The 25,256-nt window shown below is 37.8% G+C and overlaps 1 pseudogene; it reads right to left on the bottom strand.

The window, feature by feature from the left end:
- Positions 1-3,492: 3,492 nt before the first annotated feature.
- LOC134805525 (uncharacterized) lies at positions 3,493-4,925 on the bottom strand (annotated as a pseudogene).
- Between the last annotated feature and the right edge of the window lie 20,331 nt (positions 4,926-25,256).

Genomic DNA, 25,256 nt, shown 5'->3' with positions numbered 1-25,256 from the left:
GAATAGAATAGAATAGAAATACATTTATTTATGACAAACAAACACAGATGACAAAAACATGTTGACAAATATACAATGTATAACATTAAGAACAACACACACAACATAACATGACAACATACCATTTGTAATTAAGATTTATTGCTGCTGTGTTATACCTGTGTAGGTGAGTACATTATACAACACTACTCTCCCCCCCCCCCTCCCACCGTTGGCGTCACCCCCTCTCCCCTTGAAAAGCGTCCCATTTTACAGATTTTCTCAATTTTCAGGAAAACGATACATCGATACAAGCTAGGATAAAATAGTCAAAGACTAAATTATTTATTAATAAATTTCCTACAAATAAGTACGAACATTCATTTTGATATGAGTTATAGTTTCCAAGCTATGGTGTGACAAAGTTTTAGTCTAACCTGTTCACTTAAAAAACCGCAAACGATGTACAGGCTAGCCGTTTAGCACACGCATATTAGAGGTCAGAACAAAATTTTTGACCCCCAGTTCCTAAAAAAAATCCCTTAAGAAAGTGCCGAGTCATAGATGATTAAACGAACTTTCCTAAAGTGAAGTTCGATCACTATTATATGAGTCGCTTCATTCGAAGATATAATGTTTTAACAGGTAGTCCCTTAAACCTACAGGCAACTGGCACGCTTTTAGAGTACTTCATTTGATTCAAAATCGGTATTAGTAGTTCCGGCGGGCACCACCTGGGAGTGGGGCGCTGCCGTAGACTTCATTTTTTAGAGTCACGAACAAAACTTTCTTTTTTGGGTCACCTAGGGATGGGTGGGTGATTATATTTATATCTTCGAATGAAGCGACTCATATAATAGTGATCGAACTTCACTTTAGGAAAGTTCGTTTAATCATCTATTATATTTCATCGCTTCATTCTCAATATAATGTTTTAACAGGTAGATGTTTAGAGTTGAAAGTTTTGTGAGAAAATAAAAACTATTTTTATTATTCATTGTTTTTATTTTTTATAATTATTTAACATGCCTAATAATCACAAAAGGTATATTATATGCAGTTAAGCACTACAGTTAATATTTAGGAATCGTCATTGTCACTGACATTGGTTTCTGGGAAACAAATCGATCTAGCGAAATCATAATCATCACTACAATTGATTATTGGTCGGTTATAGAATTTGGCATAGGTTTTAGAGTTGCTGGTCCAGCCAGCCGCCTTTCTGATCGTATCTAGGCTGATTCCAGCCGCAAAAGCCGTTGAAGTAGCAGAGTGGCGAGTACTATGGGCACCAAACACATTGACGTCTACGCCACTTTCATGCAAAACTTGTTTGATCCACCTACTTAGGGTTTGACTGCTGGCGGCCTTGTGAGGTCGCTTATATGTCAGGAAAAGCGTTCCCGTGCTACCAACCCTTAAATTTTTCGTGGCGAAAATATAATCCTTAAGGGTCGTAGCTGGGCATATACTTATTTTTTCTCGGAAAAATGGCAAATTTAATATGGGTTGTTCACGGCCTACAGCAGAAGTTTTAATAATGTCAACTATGGCAATTTTTATTCCATCTGAAATTTCTGTAATATTTTCTAGTTTTATGAGAGATAAGGTTTGCACTCTGTGAGCTGTACAGAGTGCTAACAGAGTAACTAGTTTTTTAGTGATTTTTTCAAGGGGTATATCGGAGTTGGGATACCAAGACGAAACATGATTTAGTACAACCTGAGGATCCCAGGTGGAATTATATTTTGGTGTTATTGGTTTTAATTTAAATGCCCCTTTTAAAAGTCTTTTCACACAGTTATCAGTACCTATCTCGCTGCCAAGCAGCAAAGATAACGCCGAACGGTGGCTATTTAATGAGCCATACGAACAACCCTTATTAAATAGTTCCGTTAAAAAGGAAAGTACCTCGGGTATCGACAGATGATAGACGTCAATATTTTTAGAAGTGCAATGTTCCCACCAAAGTTTTATGGTTACGCCATATTGACATAAAGTATTCTGAGCCAATGAGGCTAGCATTAGAGGTACTGCCTCGAGTGGGGTCCCCCGCTTGATGAACGCCGCCCGCAAAGCCTCGCGGCACCCAGGGTAAGACTGGCATGCAGGGGGTGATGGTCCCTGAAATGTGATTTTAACAGGTGTTTATGAGGAGCGAACATTATGATTTCTGACTTAAGAAGTTTTATCAGGAAAGGGAACCATGCCTGCGAAGGCCAATAGGGGAATACAAGTATTCCATCAGCTTTATCGTCAACAATCTTTCGTAAGCATTTTAGTATTAGCGCAAATGGTGGGAATGCATAAAAGAAGTTAGAGCTCCAGTTAAGCGTAAACGCATCTATCGCCATGGCGTCTGGCTCTTGTCTCCATGAGACGAATGCGTCACATTTTGCGTTAGCACGTGAAGCAAACAAATCTACATTTGGGTACCCTAATTTTTTAATAATGGTATTAAAAGCTTGGGTGGATAATTCCCACTCTGTGTCGGGGTTGATTTTCCTAGACTCCTCATCTGCCCGATTAAGTTTGGTATTAACGTATGACGCATATAACCAAATATGGCGCTCCTCGCACCATTGCCAAATTGATCTTGATAAGTCATTTAAATGTGGGAATTGTATACCTCCCATACGGTTAATATAACTAATAGCGGTCGTGTTGTCGATTCGTAATAATATTGCACAGTTGGTAACGTCTGAAGCGAGGCTTTTCAGGCCTAAAAATACCGCGAGCAATTCTAAATAGTTTATATGGTGTTCCATCTCAACGGTTTTCCATGTCCCGTTTGCTTTTTTATTGCCACATACAGCGCCCCAGCCCGACCTAGAGGCGTCTGTAAAGATTTCGTATTTGAAGTTTTCTGTCCTCATAGGATTATCAGCAGTGGCAATATTCTTAGCCCACCAGTCTAAGTCGGCAAGAATGGTATCGGGTAATGATATTTTGGCTTCAAAATTATCATTATGCCTTTGCAAAAACAGGAATTTCTGGCGTTCTAAAATTTTTGTGTACAGCCATCCATACTTAACAGCAGGGCAAGCCGCGACAAGTACACCGATCAATTGAGCAAATTCACGAATACTACAACGTGGCAATTTCATAAATTTGTTAACTAACTGGGCAATTTTATTACGTTTATCACTCGGCAAAGACATAGACATGTTTCGACTATCGAAATTGAATCCCAAAAACTTGCAACTTTGCTTGGGTTCCAGTGAGCTTTTACTAAAGTTAATAACGAAACCTAAACATTGAAGTAGCTTCACAGTCTCATTTACGTTTTTATTACAATCAGTATAGTCATCACCTATGCACAGGATGTCATCCAAATACATGACAGATTTCAGACCACTGGATCTTAAATATGTTATTACTTCTTTCATTACTTTAGTAAAAACCCACGGGGCTAACGATAAGCCATAAGGCAGGGCATTAAACTCATACGTTACAATTTCTTTAGAGCCATAAGCTTGAAATTGGAAACGTAAATATTTTCGATCAGATACATGAATAGGTATTAAAAGATAGGCTTCTTTTAAGTCAATGTTGGCTAAATAACTATTCTGAGGTATTAACTTGGATGCGGTTCGATGGTCTTCCATCTTAAAGTGAATTTTAGGAATGAATTTATTGAGCGATTTGAGATTCAAAATAAACCGTTTCTCGCCATTAGGTTTTGGCGTCAAGAATATTTTGGAAACGAACTGGTTACTTGATGCATTACATTGTGAAATGGCACCTAACTCTAGTAATTTATTAATTGCATGTGACATGTCACGACTTTCGTCAAAAGAGTAAGCGGGATGGCTTACTGGAGGCTGTTCAACGCTTTTAGAGAAAGGAATTTTATATCCCTCTCGAATCCAAGTTAAAACTTCATTATTTTGAGTTATATTTAGCCAGCAATCGTAAAATGAACTTATTCTACCAGAATGTACCTGGTTTACTGTTGAGTTGGAGCACGAGGCCTGGTCTGAGGGGCAGGTTTCGCTGCCGGTGGAGTTGTGCTGTATGAGTAATTGTACGATCTCCTGGGAGTTGTCATCCTCGTCTGGCTGCCTCGTCCACCTCTGCTGTTGGGGTAGAAGTAGCGAGGTGGACCCCTCCAGTTTCCCGGCGGGGTATAGCGGTTTGCCGTCGACTGGCGAAATCCGGAAGTAGACGGTTGGTATGGCACAGTCTTTTTTATCTGATGTCCTTGTCTTTGAATGGCTTTGCTTGCCTTAATTTTTTCAGACAAAGCGTTACCAAAGAGAGTATCGTCTCTTTCGGAATCTTGGATTACATGTAGGATGTTCTTTTCCAGGCTGGGAGTTATCAATTTTATTCTATCTTTGGTCGACGCAGTGAAGGTCTGTCAAGATTCGACAGCTGTCACTGAAATGAGTCAGAGCCTGGGCTTTATTATCGCTATTTAGTAGGATCTCCATACCCTTATTTAGTGCAGTAATGCCTGCGCCGTGCTGTTGTTGAAAACCAGACAGTTTTTTATCGCGCCCTCTGACTATTTCAGATACTGCAGCTGAGATCTCTGCGTTAAGTTTTGGTGACTGCAGAAGCTTGCAATTTTCGGGTATTAAATAACTTTTTAAAAGTTTTTCTTTGTTTTCTTTGAGCAGACCCTTTTTTAGTAAAGGTAACCACAGACTGGCTAAACTGTCATGTATCGGTTTACCAAATTCAGGTATATCATCTGTGGACTCGCCCAAGGCCATAAGTAGGTCCGGTTCTACCGGTATTTCCGCGGATGCTTGCGCGGTTTCATCAGGCATAGGAGCACTTTGCTCCACCTCCGGCTCGGCTATCTCATGTTCTGGCTCAGTGTTTTGGCGAGGATTCGCCTCGAGGTTCATTGGTAATGGTTGAGTGCACTGGTGCCCCCCGACTTGAAAAGGTTCAGTCACGCTGCCTTCTCGATTATTTCGGTCCGTTAAAGGACGATGGACAACGATATTTGTATCTAAAATAAAAATAAAAATGTATATTTTATTTGGAGACCCAAAAGAAGGTGGGTAGGTGAGTTATGAGAAAACTCGGTTGTACATGTCTCGCAGACAAGACAACGTAACTAGTTATGATAACTTATTGTTTTGCATGTTATATTCGGCAAATGCCTCGTGGTTAACTCGCAGTTAATCACGTTGTCGCAATTGACTCGCAGTCAATCCCGAGTCTTAATACGTTAAAACAACACAGAGGTAGCTCGCAGCTAACACCGTGCGTGCATTAAAATTCTTTAAGTTATAAAGAAAACTGAGGGTAGGTAGACAAAACTCAGCATTAATTTCGTACGTTTAAATTCTGTAAATGTTTTAAAGAGTACACTTTAGAAACTAGATTGTAATATTTCTTGATGAAATAACCACTAAAACAAACTAAAACACTAATTTACCTTCGTCATTGTCCTCGTCAGACGAAGACTGAATTACTCGAATCCGTTTATAAGGTGGTTCTTTATTTTTCTTTCGTTGTAATTCTTCTATTTTTTTGTGATATTCACTAATTCGTTCGTCGATATTACGCTTAGGCATGATTTTAGCGCGTGCACTCGTTGCCGTGCACGAATAAGGAATGAAGTCTACGGCAGCGCCCCACTCCCAGGTGGTGCCCGCCGGAACTACTAATACCGATTTTGAATCAAATGAAGTACTCTAAAAGCGTGCCAGTTGCCTGTAGGTTTAAGGGACTACCTGTTAAAACATTATATTGAGAATGAAGCGATGAAATATAATTGTTTTTTTTGTATAGAAAAAATTTTTTTTTCAGAAACCTATCGTGTGTGGTATCATATGAAAGGGCTTTTTGAGGCGATTCTAAAAATATATCACATCATTACATATCAGCCATTTTGTTTAAATTAAAACAAAATAAAATAATTTTCAAAACATACCAAGTTTGGGCTCCTCCAGATACGATATGGCTGATTTTTTTTTGTACAATATACCACAAATGATACATGATAGCCTCATATCTAACGTTAATAAAGCAATTTTGAAAATAAGTTATTTAGTATTTTTTTATTATTTTTCAATTTTACTAAGTGATACAGTCCTATTTCAGTACCTATTTTACGAGACTTAATGGAACTGTACTGCAGATACGGTGCATATTAATCATAAAATGATACGTAATATCCATATATCCAACGGGGAATACCTCTTTAACCCTTTTACTGCGCCTTTTCATCAGCTGGTATAGTTTTGTATGAAAAACTAAACAAACTATACCAACTGATGAAAAGGCGCAGTAAAAAGGTTAAAAAGGTATTCCCCGTTGGATATATGGATATTACGTATCATTTTATGATTAACATGCACCGTATCTGCAGTACAGTTCCATTAAGTCTCGTAAAATAGGTACTAAAGTAAGACTTAACACTTAGTAAAATTGAAAAATGAAAAAAAAAAACTAAATGAAATTATTTTTTTAAGGTTATAGATGAGGATATCACGTATCATTTGTGGTATATTGTACAAAAAAAAATCAGCCATATCGTATCTGGAGGAGCCCAAACTAGGTATGTTTTGAAAATTATTTTAGTTTTAATAAAAAAAAAATAGCTGAAATGTAATGATTTATTTTTAGAATCACCTCAAAAAGCCCTTTCATATAATACCACACCCGATAGGTTTCTAAAAAAAATTTTGTTTTTCCCATACAAAAAAAACAATGACTCGGCACTCCCCTCCTAAGGGAATTTTTTTAGGAACTGCGGGTCTAAAATTTTGTTTTGACCTCTAGTATGTGTGTGCCTAACGGCTAGCCTGTAAGTACATCGTTTGCGGTTTTTCTATGAAATTGGGGCCGTACGGCCTCTGCCATTGACAAAAATGTAACATTTTATACTCGGGGAACAATATACTAGTACATATCAACCATTTTCCTCACGTTATCCCGGTTTTAACCACAGCTCATGAGAGCCTGGGTTCCGCTTGGAAACTAATACCAAGAATTGGCGTAGGCACTAATTTTTACGAAAGTGACTGCCATCTTACGTTCCAACCCGAAGGGGAAACTAGGCCTTATTAGGATTAGTCCGGTTTCCTAACGATGTTTTCCTTCACCGAAAAGCGACTGGAATCCTAATAAGGCCTAGTTTATTCTTGCAAGTATGCAAAACATTTCTATGTCATAAGACCATACATGCTTGTAGTACTAAACTTTATGCTTAATGGCGGATTATGGATTATGCAAAAATAAATTATTACAAATAAAATTATGCGAAATGAAACTGATACCAGGTCTCGATTCGGGCATTAAATTGATGCCAAAAGATACTTCGATCAATAAAAATTATGCGTAGAGTACGTATGCGCAACAATCCTATATCATCAGGTGACAAGCAAAAGTCACTAATTACTAAAAAAAATTAAACAAAAATCGACCTTCTCTTAGTCCTAATATGGTTCACTATGGCTATGAACTTGTGGTGGTACTTAGTGACTTTTGCTTATCACCCGACGAATTATTATGACTAAATTTATTATGCACAATAGAATTATTACAAAAAAATGTATGCCAAAGATAGAGGAACCCTTATTATCAATTAAATAAGGTTGTATTTAATTGTATTTTGGAATTATAGATTAACCAGCGTATAATTAAGACTGGCATAGTATTGCGTCGAACAGATAGGGTTAAGTTGATAATTTTCCCGCCGTCTCCATACCGTAAAATGGGGTGAGTAGGTGCAAAACTGACATTAAAACCTCGATAACATTTTATTTTTACATATGTATATAATAAGTGTTCCTTGCAAATTTCAATGCATTTTTTATCGAAACTACTGCAGTCTAAAATGAGGTCAATATCAGTCCATCGACTCAATTTTTTTGCAAGCTTTCTAATGATACCCCACACGATTCTTACAAATGAAAATATAATTCCGCCTACCCCTCTCAACCCCCTAAATTTCCCCCTAAAATCAGAAATAAGCGATTTTGACTTATTCACAGTACTTGTCATAGGTACCTAACTGTTCCAAATTTTAGGTACCTACATCAAACGGTCGTTGAGAAAAAACGCATTTAACCGATTTGCAAGACCGAAGTGATCCCATAATAAGAGCTCCGCGAACAGTTTTGTGCGGAGCTCTAAAAAGTACGGAACCCTCGATGGGCGAGTTTGACTCGCACTTGTCCGGTTTTTAGGGTTCCGTAGCCAAATGGCAAAAAACGGAACCCTTATGGATTCGTCATGTCTGTCTGTCTGTCCGTATGTCACAGCCACTTTTTTCCGAAACTATATAAGAACTATACTGTTGAAACTTGATAAGTAGATGTATTCTATGAACCGCATTAAGATTTTTACCCAAAAAGAGAAAAAAAAAACAATAATTTTTTGGGGTTCCCCATATTTAGAACTGAAACTCAAATTTTTTTTTTCATCAAACCCATACGTGTGGAATACCTATCTATGGATAGGTCTTCAAAAATGATATTGAGGTTTCTAATATCATTTCTTTCTAAACTGAATAGTTTGCGCGAGAGACACTTCCAAAGTGGTAAAAAGTGTCCCCCCCCCCCCACCCTGTAACTTCTAAAATAAGAGAATGATAAAACTACAAAAAATATATGATGTACATTACCATTCAAACTTCCACCGAAAATTGGTTTGAACGAGATCTAGTAAGTAGTTTTTTTTAATACGTCATATATATTAAACCGCAATTTTATTATGTTAATTGCTGCTACGGAACCCTTCATGGGCGAGTCCGACTCGCACTTGGCCGCTTTTTTTAAGTTTTTTTACAAACATAAACAGCTACGAGTACAAATAGGTTAAGTATATAATCATTAGACCCCGCACACACAGAGAGCGGTCTGGAGTTGTGCGTTTCGCATTCAGATTTATGCGTTTTTTGCCATGTAGGTAGCTTCTAACCATAACGTACACCGGAGGCATTCCGGTGACGTTGATGTAGAAAAAATAAGTAAGTATCAAGCTAGTCAGAGATTAATAATTATGTATGATTTAAGTCATAATTACTAAGAATTGGGACAAGAAAGCTTGAAGCTCGGCTTAAATTTTGACCGTAAAAACAAAATTACTTTATCGACCGAGCTTGAGCGAAGGTCTCCGTTTCAGCATGGGCAAAAATTCTTTCATATGTCCAGATATTCCCTACTGTACAGGTCGCAATTCTCAATCGATTCTCGTGAAATTTTGTGAGCGGGTTGGATATTTTTTTCCCCCGATTCAGTTTATGCATATCGCCTTCAAGAGGCGTTTTGTCATGCAAACCTTGACAAATAGAGCAAACTAGGGTGTTACGTACACTTGAGTGGCGTTCGACGCAGTTCCGCCAAGACGTCATAGAGTGCGCTCTTAAAACAATTGAAGTCCAGAACAATTGAAGTTATGCTGTCAATCAATCTTCAGAAGGAGCACGATGAGAACGAACGGGAGAAGATGACGTCTGTGGCGGCTCCTGGGTCTAATCCACTGGTTTGCTTAAGATAAGAAACGTAACGCGTGCTGTGATTTGTAATGAGTCTTGTGCAGTAAAGATTGTGAGTTGAACATCGTATTTCATTGAAGGCCCTCGTCATCCACGATTGAAGGTTCTGATGTGCTGCCGATAGTATGATACGCCCACAATTCCCGACATCAGAAGTGTCAGTTAGGTGACCTAGAAAAGACGGGAATGGAGTACCAGGCGGAGTATATTATTATACCATGGCTAGATCGTTCGTTGTAAAACGAGTTGTGAACTTCTTTATTAATTTCATGCATGTTCAACCTTTTTGAACCTCTTTGAGAGCTATTTGGTTTTTGAAGTATTGTGTCAGTCAGCTAACTACAAGTCGTGTCAGTGTGTAAATATCACATAATGATCAAGTTTTCTTGCCTTTTTCTTAATAAAAATTATGAAAGCGATAAAAAAAATACAATTTGGTTTTCGTAGAAAGTATAATACTGGACTTACCTGATAATATATCAAGTTTTGAAAATTTCTCAAGCTGTCTTGTAAATGTGTTGTCCGTACAGAAGGAATAAAATAGAGAAGTCGGTTTAAACTGAACTGAACGCAATTTTGGTACGTGTTTAAACTATTTAATATGAGAATCGAATAAGTAAACTGTCGTAGTCCTATTCCGAAACTTAAAATTACGTGTCGATTAATTACAATATGCTTCTTTTTGTTTATGGAATTAATGATTGTGTTTAGGAATACACAAATAATTAATGGTGCCAAAATTTAATCAAAATATTCAGGGTATGGTAGAAAGCTGGTTTGAAATCAATTGACCTGGCTCAATCTTTTTATACTTAGGCGGGTGATCGAACGAGCGAGCGAAGCGAAGTGAAGTTCTTACATTCAACTTGGAACACACGGCTGGCTAGGGGCACGTCCCGGCATTTCGATGTTTTTAAGCTGAGCTATCAAAGGATAGTTTGATACACAATAACTTAAGTAAATTTGTTCTAATTTAAATGAAATTGGGTAAACGTGTAGTTGAGGGCATTGTATTTTAGTCATTAAATTATGAGCAGGCTCGATCAAGGTGTTATTGAGTTAGAAGAGCTCAAAAGGCTAGAAAGCTATTTGTGAGGGGTCTTGCTTTTCTGGTCATCTTATTTGCAAGAAAGTATGGTCGAGTTTGGTATCAAATGAAAGTGCTCGGCTTTTATAATATTGTTTTTAAGTTTACCATTTTTAAATAATTAACAAGATAAAAATAAACATAATATAGGTATTTGACATTTGACAAGAAAGATAACGGCTTACCACAGATACAGTTTATTTTAATCTCTATGGTATTGTGATGGGCTCCGCAGACCTTGCAATAAATCACATGCGGTTTTCGATCCTTTGCCGACTAAGTAGTAGGTTCATTAAATTGATCTAACTTTTTGGCGAACCGCGAGTTCTCAGTTCGGGGCGAACTACTAGTTTAAATCAAACTTACTAAACATTTTAACCATGAGATAACGGAGATGATACACGCGTCTTGGGTGAGAGGCCATTGTGTGCGTGCGGCCAAGTATCTTTCAAACGGATAAACTAATTTCATCGCTGTTTTCTGTGATCCTAGCTAACATTTTGCGGTCATGATTAAAATGGCAAATAGATCTGGATCAAGGTATCAATGAAATCAAATAAGAAAATCTATTAGTGGGAACACTAAACTTTTAGGGAATACTGTGGGGAATACTAAACGTTTAAGTAAAGAATAGGTGCGCAGATAATGTTCATAAAATCAGTTAAATATGGAAAACCATTTATTTTCGAGAACTCAATACAAGATGTGTTTCAACTAGGGCTTGCAATATCGGATGGTTTCCAATTCCGGAACTGATTTTCGATATTGGATTCCGGAATTCCGGAACTGGTTCCGGAATTAGGGTATATCATATTTTTATTCGATATTTTAGTAAGAAATAACAAAACAATGTGATATTCTGATACTTAACGTTTATTAAAGTTAGTATTGTTTAAGAGAAATTTAATTTGAAGTGCATTTTTGCACCTCTTATTTTGCGCACCTTATTAAAATGGTTACTTAAATTCACTTCTATGATACGGGGTATTTATTTGGGGAGGCTATAGTTGCTATAGCAAAACATTCGATGCATAATTTTATAAAATTGTTAAATATAATAGCTTCCTACTCTTCCTAACCTAGTAGGTAGTGGTGTTGTTTAAGAAGTTAAAGGTCTAAGTTTGGCTTTTTCCTTCCTAGTTCCTAATTATAACTCAGTATATCATATATTATGTGCTTCTACAGGATCCGAAATAGTTGATAGAGAAAACCTCTCTGAATCGAAGATAAAAAGTTCAAATATTTTTAAATTTCAATTCTTAAAATTCGCTTATGTAGGATTCAGACTATTCTGACTATTCTAAGCAAGTAAATCGCTTTGTTTTTTTTATGAGCCCATTATTGCTTTCTCACTGCTTTAGATAACGGAAAAGTTAAATGTACCTATACCTACTATAGTTCACTGAATGACTAAGAAGCACTTAATAACAACAAAAACACCAGTATAGTGTAATTTCTTAACAATTTTCAATAATAAACGTATTAAAACCTAAAAAAAGTACTTAAATCCAATTCCGGAATTTTCGATATTCAGTTGCATCAATTCCGGAATTGTAATATCGGAAAATTTGTCCGAGATTCCGGAATTTCGAAATTCCGGAATTCCGGAATGCAAGCCCTAGTTTCAACTGAGGGGAATCTCTGTGGTGAGGTTCATTTAAAAGCTAGTTTGTATTGTATCTTTATGGTGATATTATTTTCACGCTGCACGCTGTTTGGATTATGGTGATATTATTTTCACGCTGTTGCATTTTAAGTCTCTTAATGAATTGTTCGAAATGTATCTCTACCCCATTTCCGTTGAAATATGGCCTGATTGAATATCGTGATGCTACTGATGCTGAACTTGTTCATTCACAACAATGATCTATGTGCGTGTTATTGAAAGAGTTGAGTTGAGTTGCCTGTCAGTATCCAAAAGTTATGGAGGAACTTACTTTGGTCAGGTAGGCCGAGCAATGAGCTTAGATACCTCAGATTGTTGTATTCTGTCCGCAGATGTATGCAGTGATGCATACAATGTCAGGATGCCGTGGTGGTGCAGATGATCTGCGCTCTACAGTCTCTTTTGGGAGAAGAAGATCTCATCTTCGCTCTAGTCTACCAGTGAAAATCATAAAGGGGGATGGATAACGTACGGAGGGACCCGTACAATGTCAGGTTGGCCGTGTCGGAGAATGGCTGAAATGTGCCATCTATCGCCTTCAAGAGGCGTTTTGTCATGCAAACCTTGACAAATAGAGCAAACTAGGGTGTTACGTACACTTGAGTGGCGTTCGACGCAGTTCCGCCAAGACGTCATAGAGTGCGCTCTTAAAACAATTGAAGTCCAGAACAATTGAAGTTATGCTGTCAATCAATCTTCAGAAGGAGCACGATGAGAACGAACGGGAGAAGATGACGTCTGTTGCGGCTCCTGGGTCTAATCCACTGGTTTGCTTAAGATAAGAAACGTAACGCGTGCTGTGATTTGTAATGAGTCTTGTGCAGTAAAGATTGTGAGTTGAACATCGTATTTCATTGAAGGCCCTCGTCATCCACGATTGAAGGTTCTGATGTGCTGCCGATAGTATGATACGCCCACAATTCCCGACATACATATGTAAAAATAAAATGTTATCGATGTTTTAATGTCAGTTTTGCACCTACTCACCCCATTTTACGGTATGGAGACGGCGGGAAAATTATCAACATAACCCTATCTGTTCGACGCAATACTATGCCAGTCTTAATTATACGCTGGTTAATCTATAATTCCAAAATACAATTAAATACAACCTTATTTAATTGATAATAAGGGTTCCTCTATCTTTGGCATACATTTTTTTGTAATAATTCTATTGTGCATAATAAATTTAGTCATAATAATTCGTCGGGTGATAAGCAAAAGTCACTAAGTACCACCACAAGTTCATAGCCATAGTGAACCATATTAGGACTAAGAGAAGGTCGATTTTTGTTTAATTTTTTTTAGTAATTAGTGACTTTTGCTTGTCACCTGATGATATAGGATTGTTGCGCATACGTACTCTACGCATAATTTTTATTGATCGAAGTATCTTTTGGCATAAATTTAATGCCCGAATCGAGACCTGGTATCAGTTTCATTTCGCATAATTTTATTTGTAATAATTTATTTCTGCATAATCCATAATCCGCCATTAAGCATAAAGTTTAGTACTACAAGCATGTATGGTCTTATGACATAGAAATGTTTTGCATACTTGCAAGAATAACTTGCGTTTTAGGACGAATATTTTTTGGCGGAAATTAATTCGCCGAATGCGCATGCTTACGTTACCTAACCCACTTTTCTGGCAACAGTTTGTTTTCGTGAGGTCGCAGTTCTAACCTAACCTAACCCACTTTTCTGGCAACACTTTGTTTTCGTGGGGCCGCAGTTCTAACCTAACCTACTTTTCTGGCAACAGTTTGTTTTCGTGGGGTCGCAGTTCTAACCTAATCTAACCCACTTTTCTGGCAACAGTTTGTTTTCGTGGGGTCGCAGTTCTAACCTAAGTTAAATACCTTAGTTTTATTTGGCCAGGCGTTTTATTTGGGGGAAAAGTAGTGCCAGGTGATGAAAATACACAATCACTTGTGCGCCTGCAGGAAGATCACGAGCAAATTGCACCTGACTCACAATTGCTTTACGCATAGTGTCTTATATGTCTTCTCTCTCTATAAATTGCATACCTGTTGCCGTGGCTAGCTCTTAGACCAATAATATATGGCTAAGTTTTCCATTAAGGCGCTGCCAGTTGTCAACACCGAATACCGAAATTGATGTTACTCAAGCAGTTTTTAAGAAAACCTTTTTGTTTTAGTAAATAAATAAAAAATATGTTAACATTCCTTAATTCATTATATTTTAAAGACCGTAGACGTACGCGATACATCTTATGATTTAACGAAATCGGCTCGATAGAAAATAATTGCAAAGATTGGTCTTTAAAATCTCCTTCTTTCTAAGTATGTCGAGTGTTTGGACCCAAACTAGCCTGAGTTGAAATCAAAGTACCTACCTAACAAGTGAATAAAAATAATAAAAAGGGTTTCGCGACCGCTAACCTTGTTTTATAGAAAAGCAATAGGTAAATAGCTTATACAGGCTTGCAGAAGCTCAAGGCAGAAAACTCTCTAAATAAGATTACTTACTTTCCGGACTTCGTTTTTGCACTGGTACTATTAGCTAGTGCTAGTACTCTGTTACCAATAATTGGTTTCATTCTTTACCTACCGCGCATAACGTCGAGCCTGTATCTCGGGCCACGTAACTACTTATAAGTTATGTTATTCATGATCCGGAAAGTCTATATCTATATTATGTAACCAATCACTACTACGACACGATACTTCTATTGTTTGAACTAATATGGATATGAAAAAAAAAATAGGTAAGTAAGTACCTAATCCCGTTCCAAGAGTTGATGCAGGTTAATTGTCCATCGCTGTTCAACGTGGCAAGACGGCGAGCGTGGTGGGCTCCTTTGCATATGTAGGAGCGCAGGGTGAATTATGTGAATTGTTTTTGGGTTTTATTGTAAAAATTAGATTTAGATTACTAATTTAAGTTAAGATTTTTGTTAATAATTATGTTTTTTTTTGCGATTGACAAGAGGTGTATAAATGTATTTATTAACATAAAATTACACCTAAAAACAAATTAGAACTAACAACAATAAATTGAACTAAGAACTAAACAAACTAAACTGAAACTAAGTACCTAAAAAGTAAAACCCTACAAATAGAAAATTGGTCCCAGGTCTGTGCCGTCCGGTAGGGTGCCCAGGCCCCAATTTCACCACGGTGACAGGTGCGACAATTGTAAAATCACTGTTGTTGACGTCACAGGCATCCATGGGCTACGGTTACCACTTACCATCGGGCGGGCCGTATTCCTGTTTGCCACCATCATTGTATTATTTAAAAAAACTTTATTATATCGGAAAAAAACAGATAAGGTGTATTCGGGTATTACCGAATGTCGGATAATTCCGAAATTCAGATGAAAATCACGCTTAATTCCATCATAATAAAAGTCTATTTTCGGAATTATCCGACAGTTTTCGACATTCGGAATTACCCGAGTAAACCTTACTTATTTCTTTTGCGAAGTTTCTGACAATTGTCAAGATTTAGAAGAATTGTAGGTAATTCTTGACAGGTAATGAGTTATATGTCAGAATTTCGTGACAATTGTAGTGTTTCTTGTGACAATTGTCATAAACTTAGCAAGAGAAATATCTGTTTTTTTCCGATATACTTAATAAAGTTTTTTTTAATAAAACAATGATGGTGGCAAACAGGAATACGGCCCACCCGATGGTACGCGGTAACCGTAGCCCATGGATGCCTGTGACGTCAGCAACAGTGATGTTTTACAATTGTCGCACCTGTCACCGTGGTGAAATTGGAGCCAGAAGGCTGGCGGCGTTACCGTGCTGAACGGCAACGCCAATGCTTTGGGCGAGGGAAGCTCCAGCCTTCCGGTCACCCGTTGCGCCTATTAGGCGCTTGGCCAACTCTTTATAAATACTGTGCGCGCCTTGACCGCGTCTCCACCCCAAACGGCTCAAGTTGTTAATATAATTTGATAATTATTTGTTTTCCATAAAACATAATTGACTAAGATAATATACAATTTGAGGTCAACTTAACATTAAATTTAAATAAAGTAAAGGTATACGATTAAGCATAAATAATAAGTATATGAACGTGAATAATAAAATTCAAAACATCTGTGGCATCACCAAAGGTATACTCGTAGGTCTTAAGCAAAAATAATTTATAAAATGATATAAGGGCCCTCTTCTGTAGTCTGGCTGCAGTCCGTGTCAAATTGCTCGTTTAATATTCCTTCATAATCAATAGTCAACAAAGTCCTTTTGAAGAGTAGAGTTTCTTTGATAACCCTAGACGCTAGCCATTCGCTAATATCCTGTCGCTCTTTATTCTAAGTCGAAGAAAATTCTATTTAATAAATATGGCCAAATTTTAAATGATGATGTTGAATGATATTAGTACATTACGATACAAGTCCGAAAAGTAGAAAATTCGCACGTGCTTGTTACCTACAACGTTTTACAGTACATATGGCCCTTTAAATTTTTGACATAAGCCACGTATTGTGCTAATTACCGCACTAGGGTAGTAAGTAGCACCATATGTACTGTAATTATATTACATTTCCGCACGTGTATCGAACGACATTTTTTAATACAGTTGCGAAAAAATAAGAAAAACAACAAGGAATTAAAACTTACTTATTTTTAGATTTCTCAGGCAAAGAGCACTCTCATTTGCAATTGCAGCCTTCTCACAAATGTCTGGCGGTGTTAGATCAATTTCAAACTTTGATTTCATTTTATAAGCAACTTTTTGATTGGATTACGAACTTACGACGACGTTGTAAGTTCGATCTTTCGCAGTGAAAATTTTTGACATTACGAAGAAGTGTTTTTTTTTTAGTTTTTGTTATTATTATTGAACCCACTTTAATGTAAGTTTTTAAAGTGAAACTTTTATTCTATCGCCCCAAATTTTTGGGCTGTCTTTAGGGTTATGTAGCATAATTTCTAGAATAAAATATTCTAAGTACGAACTTCCTAAAGACAGAACATCGAAAAGCAAAATGTCTAATGTACTAAATTCCTAAAGATGCATATTCTACGGTTAATCAACCTATTTTTAAATGTCAAAAGTACAATACTGCTAGTGCACGAAAATACTAACGACCTTTTTTCCTACGTTCAGTTGACCTAAGTTTAAAATGTATAAATTGCAAAATTACTAACGAATTTTTTTTTCCTACGTAGCAGCTGACCTTAGCTTAAAGAGACTAACGTACGAAACTTTCTTAAAAAAAAAAACATTTCCTTTACAACTTAACTATACGGAGCCCCGCGTCGGGCATCTGAAGCTATCTAACGAACCTAACCTACGTACTAACATTTTTTTAGTTTTCAATAAGGAGGTTCGAGAAAATTTTGTTCATTAACCTTGTTGAAAAAATATCTTTAAGATAAATTTCTACATATAGTACATTTCTTGACATGTTTTAAATAAGTACACCATAATTTTTTCACCACACCAGCTCGGAAAGGCTTACTTTGCACTTCAAAAACTGATAGCAAAGTTGCATTTTATTCACATGTGAGGCAAAGTAATCAAATGTATGTTTGCTGGTAGAATTGACGTTTTTTTCATCTCTTTCTTTTTTGGAGTAATTTTTACTCCAAGCCAATAACGTCCCAAGAGGAACTACGGCGGCATGTTCGAGGCAGCACGAAACATATCCGAAATTTATTTAAGAAAATTAACTTGAAGTTTTAGAAGACGGTGCCAAGCGAGCATACGAGCCGGGGGAAAACAATTCGAGCACCTATTGTAAAATAAAATTACTTTAATAAATTGATAAAACTTCAACCTGCAGTATTTTATTTTCTTTGAAACTTTATCAACTCAATAACAATTTTATATGTCTTTCTTTTAGGCATTCGACAAATACTGAATAGGCGTTTTTTTATTTCTGTATCCAGAATTAGATATCTTAACATAAATCGTTATTTTTACTAAGTAGCAACGGATTGCTGATTTCCTAGTTTTAACTTATTTTTTATGAGGCTTTCGAAAGATGATAATAATTCCTATTTTATTACACGAAGGTACATGTGTCATACCATTTTTGAATCTGCATAACATTTTCAATAGCTTGGCGTTATTTGATCATTACTTTTCTAGTAATTTTTTTTCACGACAGGTGGTCAAAGTCGAAATTAATGTTTCGCTGTGAATTTAATTCAAGATTAAACCCGTACTTTTTTTGCATTTTACATTGTTTATCGATAAAATACCTATTTTGTTATCTTAAATAACTATTCATGATGCCGTACACGTAAAAAAATGTAACTTCGCGGCCTTTCCGAGTGCACACTGGCACTAACAATGTTAAAAACGGTCAAAATTCATGAAAAACCTTAATAGGGTTGCAAGTAACAAGGAATCACGGAAATAATGGTTTCATAGAAACATATATGTATGTTAATATGATTCTAAAAAATGGCCCAATCTCAGTATAAACTGAAGGATTATTAATATATTCAATAAAATAAAACTGCAAAATTCTCCAATCGGCCATTATTACTGAAACGCCAATCAGAAGCGTTTTAAACAGTGACGTCATCAATCCATAACATATTTCTTAGAGCAACATAGACAACCTCATTGACCGAAATCCATACGTTCTCACCAAAGAGTTCGAAGGTGCAAAAAAAATGTTATTTCGCCACTAAACATTTATTACGTCCAAAAAATATTATTACACGATATAAAGGAGATATCTATTTGTTATTATCTAAATAAAATGCTTAATAATACGATATTTCACCAACAAACTTTTTTAATTATTTGGCTGAATGGAACTATCATTGCCATGTTGGCTGTCGTAACTAGAAAAAATGAAAAATTAAAAAGTAAAACCGGCGCTCGGTGATTTTCACTCAAAATTTACATGTATCTAAATAATTCATCTTAAATTGCAACCGTGTGACACTTTTTGTGTGAAATGAGTTATTGTGATAAATTTTTGTAATGTATTTATCATACCTAATCGTAATATATGGTGCTGAATTAACAATATCATTCGGATTCAAGGGAAATTCGTAACTGTAAGTATGTAAACAATGTCTACCACCCTACCACCAACTACATGGTGACGTCACAAATGTCGTGCGAGGCGTTTTCGCGCGAGTTTTAATAAAATGCAATTATTTATGTTAAATCTTATGAGTATAGCTGAAATATTGTATTTTTCGGAACCAATACAAGTGTACCGACAATAATAAGGGTGCGTCCCACGAGATATAACTACTTAATATATAATTTCATATTAATAACGTTCACAAGATATAATGAACGTTTGCTATAACATCAAAATCAATATTTTTATTAGGAATAACGGTCATTTAACATAATACTCATTTTGTATAATGATTTTTTATATAACACTCAAATACTATAAATTCAGTTTGTATAACATACATAACGTATATCGATCATAGTATATACTATCTTTTAGTATAATGATTATAAAATATAATAGCGTATGATATACTAAATAGGTTATAACTGCTGCCCCTATACAAAACAAGCTGTTGCCAGAAAAGTAGCTTAGGTTAGGTTAGAACTGCGACCTCTACAGAAAACAAACTGCTGCCAGAAAAGTAGGTTAGGTTAGGTTAGAACTGCGACCCCTACAGAAAACAAACTGCTGCCAGAAAAGTAGGTTAGGTTAGGTTAGAACTGCGACGCCTACAGAAAACAAACTGCTGCTAGAAAAGTAGGTTAGGTTAGAACTGCGACCCCTACGGAAAACAAACTGCTGCTAGAAAAGTAGGTTAGGTTAGGTTAGAACTGCGATCCCTACAGAAAACAAACTGCTGCCAGAAAAGTAGGTTAGGATAGGTTACAACTGCGACCCCTGCAGAAAACAAACTCCTGCCAGAAAAGTAGGTTAGGTTAGGTTAGAACTGCGTCCCCTACAGAAAACAAACTGCTGCCAGAAAAGTAGGTTAGGTTAGAACTGCGACCCTTAAAGAAAACAAACTGCTGCCAGAAAAGTAGGTTAGGTTAGAACTGCGACCCTTAAAGAAAACAAACTGCTGCCAGAAAAGTAGGTTAGGTTAGGTTAGAACTGCGACCCCTGCAGAAAACAAACTGCTGCCAGAAAAGTAGGCTAGGTTAGGTTAGAACTGCGACCCCTACACAAAATAAACTGCTGCCAGAAAAGTAGGTTAGGTTAGAACTGCGACCCTTAAAGAAAACAAACTGCTGCCAGAAAAGTAGGTTAGGTTAGAACTGCGACCCTTAAAGAAAACAAACTGCTGCCAGAAAAGTAGGTTAGGTTAGGTTAGAACTGCGACCCCTGCAGAAAACAAACTGCTGCCAGAAAAGTAGGCTAGGTTAGGTTAGAACTGCGACCCCTACACAAAATAAACTGCTGCCAGAAAAGTAGGTTAGGTTAGGTTATTCTATACGAGCATTATGCATTTTGGTGTTAGATGTATTGAGTAATATACATTATAAATCTGAGATATTATGAACGTTATACATAATGATCGTTATATACAATGATATTATACTTAAATAACGTTATACTTAACAAAAATAGATATTTTGATGTTATATCTAACGTTCGTTATACACCTTGAACGGTATACAAAACAAACTTATACAATATGAGCGTATATAATATGAATATTATAGTATAAGTTCTTATGTCTTATATTACTTACCCCAATAATAAAAGGGATTTCAAAATTCGTCATCAGGCCTATTTAGTAATAACTCGAAAACCGTGCCACTTAGACTGGGGTCATGTTAAGTTGGTTTGGGTCCTCTTGGCCTGGTCTACCTGCATTGTCACTGTGACGTGTCACTTATGGGACACCCTGTATAAATCGATGTTTAGGAAAGAAGCCATTACTTAGAATTGAATGTATCTTAATACTTAATAGGGAGTATTATTGCAATTTTCTGCCGCCAGAGTGCAGCACTATGTGGTTTAGTAAACCATAGAGTAACTTATACATACTAGGCCTTAAACAGTTTATTGACAAGTTTTCACAATGAAAATCGGACGTCATAATACTCCTAAGGCCCAGCCATACAAATGAAAAACCCAAAATTAGCCACTGAAATTTGAACCTACAGTGCTGGAAATAAAGTTGACTTTTTATTTGTTTGTAAATTCAACGAAACAAAAGAACTGCAATTCTGTTCCAATCGAAAAAATAAATATTAATCTCAACATTCTTTATTCAATAATCATAAGTAATACCAAAAAGAATAGATAGTATAGAGGGGTCCTGTCATTGTAAATTTTGTAGTCACTGTAAATTTACTGCCATCTATCGACACACGACTAAAACTCAAAATGAAAACGTATAAAGTTATCAAAAAATGTATATATATGGATAAATGATTTTATTATTTTTATATCATTTTGATCCCTGTTCATTCACTGATATCTATGTGTTAAAATTGTTAAATATGAAACGGTGTCGTCACGCCATCTAGCCGAGGATAGGCTAAAGGTGTGTGCGCCATCTATTCGAGAATGACTTTTGCTTGAATTCCGAGGCACGTTTTTTCCTTAGACTTTATTCGTCTTATACGAAGTTACATATGTCTTTGGTAATACATAGGCAAAGGGTTAGGTAATACATATGTGGGTAGGGTATAAAAGTGGTTTCATCGATGTGTGGAAGGGCGGCACCGTCGTCGAACCCAAGCCACCTGGCGGTGGACTTAAACCGGTGGCGTGTGCCTCGGATACACATGCTGGTGGCGCGTATAACGGCGATACTGATCCTACATCTCAGCCAGCCCAGTATGGTGCTTAGAGAACGGTTCCACCGTTCAGATATGGTTTCTGCCATATGTTTTATAAAGGAGGACATTTGGGGTGCATAGCATAGACGCTGTCAACAGATGTTACAAGTGGGGTGAACGTTGCATGTCGCATTTCACAGGCCGTGGAATATTTTCTCTGCTTTTCGTCTTCGGCTGATTTTAGTACAGATGTGACGGGTCGTGAGAGGAGTCCGTGTGAGAGGTAAGAAGGAGCGTCAGTGTCGACGACACGGATATCAAACAACGCCTCCCTCTGCGCATCCCAAACGCCGCGACAAGATAGATCTGCGCGTAGGCCGCAGTCATTTTCCGAGATTATTGGTTCTTTTGTTACGTTGCCCCACGCGTGTTGACAAAGTTCACAAAATAAGTCTCTAATCTCATTATGCCGCCTTGTGATTAGGCCTCCAGTTTTACAGCAGAGCGCGTGGTCGATGTTGAAGCTGCCGTTGCCACAGCCGTCGCATGATTGCGGCATGGCGTTTGGTGTTCTATGTTAGCGTATTGATAGCGCATCTCTAAATTCGTATGGGGATAGATCGAATAAGGTTTAAATTTCATCGCACTGAAGAAGTACTATAGGTAGGACCTTGGGCCCTAGGAGGAAATCCACTCGGCCACCACAGTAGTGTGTTTGTGCCGCTTTTGGCTCAAAACTTTTTCGGTAGGGGGCGCCACTTTCTATGCGCAAGGTAGTGACTATTTAGTTCCAAAAATCCCCGCTAGATGGCGCTGCTTGTTAGTTCACACTACTCCCCGCTAGATGGCGCTGCTAGTTAGTTCACACTACTCCCCGCTAGATGGCGCCACGTTGTATGTGAGTTATTGATTCGCTTAAAGGTTCTCTAAGAAATGTATAGATGTCACTAGTGCAGTCGCCTCGTCTGTGGACACCGCTAGTTAGTTCCTAAAACATCCGCTCCCCGCTAGATGACGACAGTATGTATGCGCAACGATAATTCCAAAAATCTCCCCGCTAGATGGCGCCACTGTGTATGCGCAACGTTAGTTCTAAAAATCCCCCGCCAGAGGGCGACAGTATGTATGCGCAACGTTAGTTCTAACAATCCCCCGCCAGAGGGCGACAGTATGCACAACGTTAGTTCTAAAATTCCCCCGCCAGAGGGCGACAGTATGTATGCGCAACGTTAGTTCACACTACTCCCCGCTAGATGGCGACAGCATGTATGCGCAAAATTAGTTCCAAAACCATCCGCTATGAAATGAATAGATGACTCCACTTTGTATGTGAGTTGTTGATTTGCTTAAATGAATAGATGTCGCTAGTGGCGCCTTCGTCAGTGGACACCGCTAGTTAGTTCCAAAACCATCCGCTATGAAATGAATAGATGTCTCCACTTTGTATGTGAGTTGTTGAATCGCTTAAAGATATAGATGTCGCTAGTGGCGCCTCGTCAGTGGACACCGTTAGTTAGATTCAAAAACATCCGCTATGAAATGTATAGAGTGTTGCCGTCTGAGTAGTTCTAAAAAAGGCGCAGAGTCAGAGGGGGCTCATGGTGAGTTAGTTATTGACTCGCTTAAATGAATAGATGTCGCTAGTGGCGCCTTCGTCAGTGGACACCGCTAGTTAGTTCCAAAACCATCCGCTATGAAATGAATAGATGTCTCCACTTTGTATGTGAGTTGTAGAATCGCTTAAAGGTATAGATGTCGCTAGTGGCGCCTCGTCAGTGGACACCGCTAGTTAGATCCATAAACATCCGCTATGAAATGTATAGAGTGCTGCCGTCTGAGTAGTTCTAAAAAAGTCCGCAGAGTCAGAGGGGGTTCATAGTGAGTTAGTTATTGACTCGCTTAAATGAATAGATGTCGCTAGTGGCGCCTTCGTCAGTGGACACCGCTAGTTAGTTCCAAAACCACCCGCTATGAAATGAATAGATGTCTCCACTTTGTATGTGAGTTGTTGATTTGCTTAAATGAATAGATGTAGCTAGTGGCGCCTTCGTCGGTGGACACCGCTAGTTAGTTCCAAAAACATCCGCTATGAAATGTATAGATGAGCTGCCGTCTGAGTAGTTCTAAAAAAGTCCGCAGAGTCAGAGGGGGTTCGCTTAAAGGTTCTCCATCAAATGTATAGATGTCGCTAGTGGCGTCTCGTCAGTGGACACCGTTAGTTAGTTCCAAAAACATCCGCTATCAAATTGCAAAGAGGCCCATCATGTTTGTTTTAATACCACGTGGGTGGCAAACAAGCATACGGTCCGCCTGATGGTAAGTTGTTACCGTAGCCTATGGACGCCTGCGAATTCTATAGTTTACACGGATGCACTTTTATTTGCGGTTGGATTTGTCGCTTGTGCTTATCCAATGTATGGAGTTGGTAGTTAACCAACCGCAAAAAAGTCCCAGATTTTTTTTTATATACTACGTCGGTGGCGAACAAGCATCTGGCTCGCCTGATGGTAAGCAGCCACCGTAGCCTTTGAACGCTTGCAAGATTGTTGGACCTTTGAAACCTATACATCATCATCATCATCATAATAGGCCCTCAGGAAAACCTCGACCTCCCCCTGCCCCCCTGCTCATGTAGTATTTGGGTTTCTAGCACACTTATTTGCGGTTGGTTTTGTCCTTTTGGTTATCAAATGTATGGAGTTTGTAGTTTGCCGACTGCAAAAAGGCCCAATAACTTTTTTCTTTTTTTATATAGGTATACCACGTCGGTGTCGGTGGTAAACAAGCATACAGTTTTGCTTTGAGGAAAGTCTGAAGTATCAAATCTACTTAATAATGTGAAATTAGCGTGTTTGTGGACTGCCAACATATTCTAACCTGGAAGAACATGTGTTCAACAACATGGAATATAATAAATATGACGTCATCCGATTTCCCGAGTAGTGAGACTAGGCGTCATGCTAAATTCACGTGTATCGACGTACAAACAAGCAGAGAGTTTCGTTTGGGACGCGGTGGTGAACGGACGTGCCCGGGGCAAACAAAGGAGTCTCATAAACGCGTTAAAATCCCATCGAACAATAGTCACCCATCGCCAGATGCTAGTGCAATCGCGGCACAAACATCTAAGTACCGACGCACGCTAACCAAAGCTCTCGCGACGCGTTCTTACTTACTTAATTCCAAATTCCAACCTTTCGTGACAGGACAGTGTTCATAAGTTTATATTACATATACCAGTGTAACCCGGTCATATAATATTTCCGCGTACCAGTGCGTCAAACTAAGTGAGTGTGAGCCGTGTCCACGCCAACCGCGACGAGCGCATGATCGCGGCTGCACCAGTGATTCTAAGCGACCTCCATCCGTACTACATCACAGTCAAATTTG

This window comes from Cydia splendana, unplaced genomic scaffold, assembly GCF_910591565.1.
Source record: "Cydia splendana unplaced genomic scaffold, ilCydSple1.2 scaffold_142_ctg1, whole genome shotgun sequence".
NCBI classification, from domain to species: Eukaryota; Metazoa; Arthropoda; class Insecta; order Lepidoptera; family Tortricidae; genus Cydia; species Cydia splendana.
The sequence above is the reverse complement of the archived record's forward strand: the minus strand, read 5'-3'. Positions and strand labels throughout refer to the sequence as shown.